Source organism: Oratosquilla oratoria, chromosome 37, assembly GCF_046742065.1.
Source record: "Oratosquilla oratoria isolate Oo_2021 chromosome 37, ASM4674206v1, whole genome shotgun sequence".
Taxonomy (NCBI): domain Eukaryota; kingdom Metazoa; phylum Arthropoda; class Malacostraca; order Stomatopoda; family Squillidae; genus Oratosquilla; species Oratosquilla oratoria.
This window is the reverse complement of record NC_134813.1, coordinates 32506703-32514202: the sequence shown is the minus strand read 5'-3', so window position 1 is coordinate 32514202 and position 7500 is coordinate 32506703.

Genomic DNA, 7500 nt, shown 5'->3' with positions numbered 1-7500 from the left:
GAAGGGGGAAGGGGAAGAGGGGAAAGGGGAAGAGGGGAAAGGGGAAGAGGGGAAAGGGGAAGAGGGGTAGGTTACTATTATACAGCAACCTAACCCATAAACAACTTCACAAATATATATTTTGTTGTGGAGCGCATGAAGTAGCTGTTTATACAGTATAATCAAGATGATTTTTGTCCATAATACAACAACAACGTTAAATGTATTTTGTGCAGTTCTCTTGTATCCTGGGTCACATTCAAGTGTCCGTAATAGTTCTGTTGTATCAGGACCTTCACATAGACCATTGGTTTTTAACCTGGGGTGCTAGTACCCCCTGGGGGTGTTTGTACCCCCTGGGGGGTGCTGAAGTCATGTTCAGGGGTACTGGGAAGTGCTGAATAAATGGCTGTAAAATATCACTCCATTGCTCTTTTCTTTTCTTTTCTTTTTCGGGTTTTCTTTTTTCTTTTGTCAACGATCATGGTGCCAAGATGAGAGGGAGGGAGGAGGGTGGAGGGGAGTGGAATATATAGGAAATGGAATGGGTGGGAGTGGTTTCTATGCCTTTTTCTTTTTGGCTACTCCCCCATGTAGGGGGAAAAACCCTTTGGTATATGTATGTATGTATGTTTTTAGTTTTGATGAACCAACAAAATAAATGATTGAGCAATAATTCGCTTCAATTTATCCTTTTAGTTATCAGATGTTAACCATAGTCAAGGGAGTGCTAGACTACTCAGACCTGACAACTACATGAGTGGTCGCAAAAAGGTTAACGACCTTAACATGGACGAATAAAATAGGTTGGCGACGGATGGAGCATAAGAAAAAGTACCACAAGGAACGGAAGGGGTTGCCATGGTGACCAAATAAACAACTTGGCGATCGACAGAATAAAGACAAACACATTTTTCTTCTCTTCGTAATATGAAGATTAGAGTGATGGAGGGAAGATGTATGGAGGAGGGAGGAAGAAGAGGAGTTTAACCGAGGAAGACAAGATGGATGAAGGAGGTGAAGAGGAAAGGGGAAGGGAGGGTAGAGAAGAGGAATAGGAGGAAGAGAAGGAGGGGAGGAGGAGGAAGAGAAAGAGGAGGAACAGGAGGAGAATGGGAAGGAGGAAGATGAGTAGGAAAGGGAGGAGAAGGAGAAGGAAGAAGAGGAGGAGGAGGAGGAAGAAAAAGAGGAAGAAGAGGGGGAAGAGGAGGAAGAGGAGATAGGGTGGAGGGGGAGGGGAGGGGGAGGCGAGATGTACAAGAAATAGTGAATGGTGGCCAAAAATAAATAAATAAATAAATAAATAAATAAATAAGATAAAGAGGGAGAAAAATTATCTTTTATATTCAGTCAGCAATAACCAGCGCTTCTATCCTTGGGGAAAAATAGCACCGAAGAGGGGAGTGACGTCAGAGAGAAGGTGAGTAAGTGAAGACTTGAAAAAGAGAGGGAGAGAGAGAGAGAGAGAGAGAGAGAGAGAGAGAGAGAGAGAGAGAGAGAGGAAAAGGTAAAAGACATAAACATTATTTTCAAGTGAAGAAGAGTATCCAATCATAAGAGAAAGTTGGTTACTCTGAGCCGTAGGGGTATAAAATGGCCTTTAAAGTATTGGAAGCATATAACCTATGTAATCAATACACCATACGGGTCGGGAAGAATGGAGAGGGGAAACGGAGGAGGAGGAGGAGGAGGAGGAGGAGGATAAGGAGGAGGAAGAGTAGGAGGAAGGGAAGGGAGGAGGAGGTAGAGGAGGAGGAAGAGTAGGAGGAGGGAATGGGAGGAGGAGGTAGAGGAGGAGGAGGAGGAAGAGGAGGAGGAGGAGGAGGAAGAAGAGGAGGAGAAAAAGGAAGAGGAGGAGGAAGAAGAGGAGGAGAAAAAGGAAGAGGAGGAGGAAGAAGAGGAGGACATTAGAGAAGTTTGAAATTGGAAGACGAAAGTATTACTCTTGTGAATTCGAAGGAAGGAAGGAAGGAAGGAAGGAGAGAAGGATGAGAAGGAAGAAGCCGAAGGGGGAAGAGTTGAAAGAAGAGACAAAGAGAGATTAGAGGAAGGAGGAGGAAGGAAGGAAGAGGAGAAAGAGTCTGAATGTACGAAGGAGAGAGATAAGAATAAGAAGAGAGAGAAAGGAAGAGAAGGAGACAAGAGGGATAAGAGGAAAGAGGAGGAAGAGAGAAGACACAGAATAAGAATAAAGAGAAGGGAGAAGACAGAGAGAGAGAGAAAGAGAGAGAGAGAGAGAGAGAGAGAGAGAGAGAGAGAGAGAGAGAGAGAAAGAGAGAGAGGGGTAGAGAAAGAGAGAGAGAGAGAGAGAGAGAGAGAGAGAGAGAGAGAGAGAGAGAGAGAGAGAGAGAGAGAGAGAGATGAGATATGTTAAGGGGAAATGGGAGAAAGAGAGGGGAGACGGCGAGAGAGAGAGAGAGAGAGAGAGAGAGAGAGAGAGAGAGAGAGCAGAGTGGGTTTGGGGGTAAGGCGAGGGGAACGAGGGGCAAAAAAGAGAAAAAAAGAGGGAAAATGGCGGCGGCGGGATGAGGGGAAGAAGCTGAGGGGAGGTAGTGACAGAGGGGAAAAGGAAGAAAATGCGAGGAGGGGAAGAAAATGGGAAAGGAAAAAAATGAATGAAAATAGATGTAAGAAAGATAATGGATAAGGAAGACAAAAGGTTTAAGGCCAGGAAGGAAGGAAGGAAGGAAGAGGGGCAACGATTAAAAATTAGAACGAATATACGAACGGTGGCGAGAAGAAGAGTAAAAAGAGTATACAATAGAGAGAGAGAGAGAAAGAGAGAGAGAGAGAGAGAGAGAGAGAGAGAAGAGGAGGGAACGGAAGAGGCTGAGAGGCACGCGAAGAGCCTCAGGCAAGTTGAGATTGAGGTCCATGGCTATGTAAACAATCAAATGTGTGTGCGTGGTTGGGTGCACATGTGCGTGTGAGTGTGCACATCAGCGTATGTGTGTATGTGTGGGCGCGCGCGCGTGTGTGTGTGTGTGCGCGCGTGCGTGCGTGTGTGTGTGTGTGTGTGTGTGTGTGTGTGTGTGTGTGTGTGTGTGTGTGTGTGTGTGTGTGTGTGTGTGTGTGTGTGTGTGTGCGCGTGTGTGTGCGTGCGTTGTGTGTGTGTGTGTGTGTGTGTGTGTGTGTGTGTGTGTGTGTGTGTGTGTGTGTGTGTGTGTGTGTGTGTGTGTGTGTGTGTGTGTGTGTGTGTGTGTGTGTGTATGTGTGTGTGTATGTGTGTGTGTGTACACGTGCGTGTGTGTATGTTTATGTGTGTTTTCATGTTCAATCATACCTGCCTTACATAAGTTTACTTTCTACTTTTATATGAAATACATATCTAAATATATGTTTGTGCACGTTCAGTTCTCTATATTTCTTTATGCAAATGTATGCTTATCCAAGCTCACTTCTAAAGTCCTCTGCAGAAATATGTATCTGATGTATATGTTTACCGTATATACGTATGTGTTCAGAATGTGTTGTTGTGTGTGTGTGTGTGTGTGTGTGTGTGTGTGTGTGTGTGTGTGTGTGTGTGTGTGTGTGTGTGTGTGTGTGTGTGTGTGTGTGTGTGTGTGTGTGTGTGTGTGTGTATGTGTGTGCGTGTTTGTGTGTGTGTGTACATGCCTTTGTCTAATTTCTTTCGCCTACTGTAACATATCTGACATAGAAACACTTAGAAACTTTTTTTTTTCAACATTTGCACTTCCAGTTTTTCTAATCAGGTATTTCAAAACTCACCTGGTTCTTTAGTTCACATTAAATCCAGTTTGTATAATGTGTCATCTCTTCTCACTATTGTCGTTTCCTTAACCCACTGCAGTATTACCCTCTTCAATATTATGTTTAATAATATGTTTTCCCATAATTCTTCTCTTCTGCTATCTTCTCACTCCTTCCAACTCATCTCCCCTCACTTGAAATCTCCCACCAACACCACGTTTTTGTTTAGCTTAGTATTCTTTCAGGTGAATGTCTATGTCTAAACATATTCTACTTTGCTTCGTGTTCTTGTCTTTAAGGGGGAACACACCACTGCAATATCTCTTTCGTCCTCCTCCACTTCTTAGTTGTGTTTTCATGTTTGTTATTTCAGCTTTTTCTTCTCCCAGTTTTACATGAACTATATTCACGTTTTTCTTCCTCGCTGTCATCACACTTCCTTCCCTCTTATCTCTTTACCTTTGCTTTATCAACTGTATTTTCCATCTACCACTTAAATATTCATGGTTGTATTTAGTTCGTTCCTAATAATACACTTTTTTTTTCTCTTAAATGTTTATTGGTCTTTCATTCAAGAGATATCAATTCATCTCTGTTGGTATATGCAACTTTCAAGATCTAAATATTATTTTTATATTTTCCCACTTTCCCTCTGCTCTTCGTTGAGATTTTTCTCTTTTTTTATTCTCTCAGCAAATTTCTGTTTTCTCCTGATCCGTCCACTGGTCGTTGCTCTCTCTCTCTCTCTCTCTCTCTCTCTCTCTCTCTCTCTCTCTCTCTCTCTCTCTCTCTCTCTCTCTCTCTCTCTCTCTCTCTCTCTCTCTCTCTCTCTCTCTCTCTCTCTCTCTCTCTCTCTCTCTCTCTCTCTCTCTCTCTCTCTCTCTCTCCCACTCACTCACTCTCTCTTTCTCTCTCTCTTTTTTTTTACGTCGCTTCATTAAATGGTTCACTCTTTTTTGCTCTACCATTGTCTCTCGTCGTATCCAAACATTTTTAAACTTACTTTTCCGTGGCAGCGTCCATGTCTTCCTGGTTAACTCATTTACTGTGGATTGTGGTTTGATTTTTTATTTTTTTTATTTTTTTTTTATTTTTCTTGCCTTGTTCCACTCCCCACCTCACATGTCTACCTAACCTAAACATTTCACTTCTCCAGTCTCTTCAAGTGGAAGATCACGATCAAATCCTATTGATAATATATGTTTGTCCTTTATTCACTTTTGTATTATTTTAGGTCTTAATATGATGTCATTATTATTCCTCCTAAAAATTATGTTATTCATTATTTTGAGAATAGTTCAGGAGAGAGCCTGATAATTTACTCTTATACCTGAGATTTCGGACACAGACAACTGAAACGTTAAATATATATTAAAAAAACTGATCAACCTCTCTCCTGTGTTTTCCTTCTTCTACTATTCTAAATCTTTCTCTTTTTACTCCTCTCCTTCCTGCATTGCTTGCTTTCATACTTTCACGTCATTTTAAGCTGTTTCATTTTCATTACGGGATTTCTTATCACTCTTTTATTTACCAACTTTCATTCCTCCTCTGCACATTGAGGACCCCCGATCAGAGCCCCCGTGATATTACACTAGGTACCTGAGCTCCTTCGACAGTGTTTATCTTTAACTTTCTTTGCTTTTCTTCCGAGGGCCCTACCACGAGTTTTGATTGTGTGTGTGTGTATCTGTGTGTGTGTGTGTGTGTGTGTGTGTGTGTGTGTGTGTGTGTGTGTGTGTGTGTGTGTGTGTGTGTGTGTGTGTGTGTGTGTGTGTGTGTGTGTGTGTGTGTGTGTGTGTGTATGTGTCTGTGTGTGTGTCTATCTGCCTTTTTTACGCCTGTCTGTATGTGTGCCTGTGTTTATACATGTTTATATGATTGTGCATGTGTATGATTTTCCTTATGTTTGTGTGTTCGTGTCTGTGTGTGTGCGTGTTTGTTTGTGTGCGTGTTTTCATGCTTGCGTGTTCGTGTTTTGTCCAGTTTAAGTTTTGTAACTAAAGCCTGTAGTTCTTTGTCTTTTTTTTTTCTTTTTTTTTACGATCTGAAGACTCCGTTTAACCCTTCGGGCCCTTTTGTGTATGCTGTATGCTGCGTTCATAGCATGCTGTTCATTTCCATGTCATGCATATGCTGCATTCATTATATATATGTTTTTTCCATAGGGATCTTCTGTCTAATCATCTTGTCTACGATTAATATTGTTCATTTTTTTCGTTCTCTTAACATAATATTCATCTGATGGTGGTGGCACACTAGGGAATTCTCACTAGCATGCTACTTGGTGTTGCTACTTCGATTGAGTAGAAACGACTTTTGATTTTCAAATTTCCAAAAGTCAGACTACTCTTGCGTCATAGAATTAGACGCTGATTGGCGAACTAAGAGAAGCTAAATCTAGCATACGAATGTTAGAAACACATTGTTGAGATGTTCCCACAGAATCTAGAATATTGTCACCGAGGTCCTTCAAACGAAGTAGCAAAAGCGAGTAGCATGCTAGTGAGAATTGCCTATTGTCCCGCCACCTTATTGTGACAAAGTTCAGGTCCTCGTAGTTGTACGAGTCAAGGCAAGACCCTAGTTACGAGACAGCTCGGGCTTACTAGTTACAAGTTCTAAGGCAGGGAACAGCTGGTATTAAAGTTACATCACAAGTTAGTTCACAGATGGTTTGGCGCAACCAGCTGTTACCCCTGTCGCACCTCGGGGTTCCATTGAGATGAATAAATTCGCCTAGCGGCGGCCAGAATAAAATTAATGAAAAAATGCCAAGGTTTTTGAAGTAATTTGTTTGATTGAATAAAATCAGACCTTCATTAGGCAGAGCTAGATATCTATATATATAAAGAGGGTCCGAAGCTTCGAAAGTCGTGAATGAATCGTTCGAAGCCTCGAAGTATTGAAATTAGGTTCGATTTCTCTGTCTATGTCTCTCTCTCTCTCTCTCTCTCTCTCTCTCTCTCTCTCTCTCTCTCTCTCTCTCTCTCTCTCTCTCTCTCTCTCTCTCTCTCTCACCTGAAGAGAATATCTAAATTTGTCATAGATATATTGAAAAGAAAGAAAAAAATTATCATATTGAAAATAACCTCATTAGTACTTTCACCATTGGCAATACTGATCTCTTCAATCTTTCCAATACCATATACACACACACACATATATATATATATATATATATATATATATATATATATATATATATACATATAATATATGTATATATATATATATATGTATATATTATAAAAATATCTCTAACATTATATATTTTTTCATATCACCCAAACACAGACAATATTGACAAAATTATTTCAACATTGTCAATAGATATTTATAGTGCGTGGTTCTAAAGGCGTGCCATGGGGGGAGGGGTGTTAGAGGGGGAAGTGGGGGGGAAGGGGGAAGTTGGCACTGACACTGGCACGGGTAGTCTCTCTATTCATCCTCCCAGTGCATCTTTATGACGACTATCCTGCCATTGAAACTAGATGTTCACCTTTACTAATATTACCTTTCATTCATTCATTCATAACTTCGGGACGCGCACCCACGCATGCACACACACGCACACACACACACACACACACACACACACACACACACACACACACACACACACACACACACACACACACACACACACACACACACACACACACACACACACACACACACACACACACACACACACACACACACACACACACACACAACCTCGTGGCTCAGTGGTTAGAGTTCTCGCCTACCACTACGGCGGTCCGGGTTCGAATCCCGCCCAGGGCTGAAATAATTTCAGTATCGCTG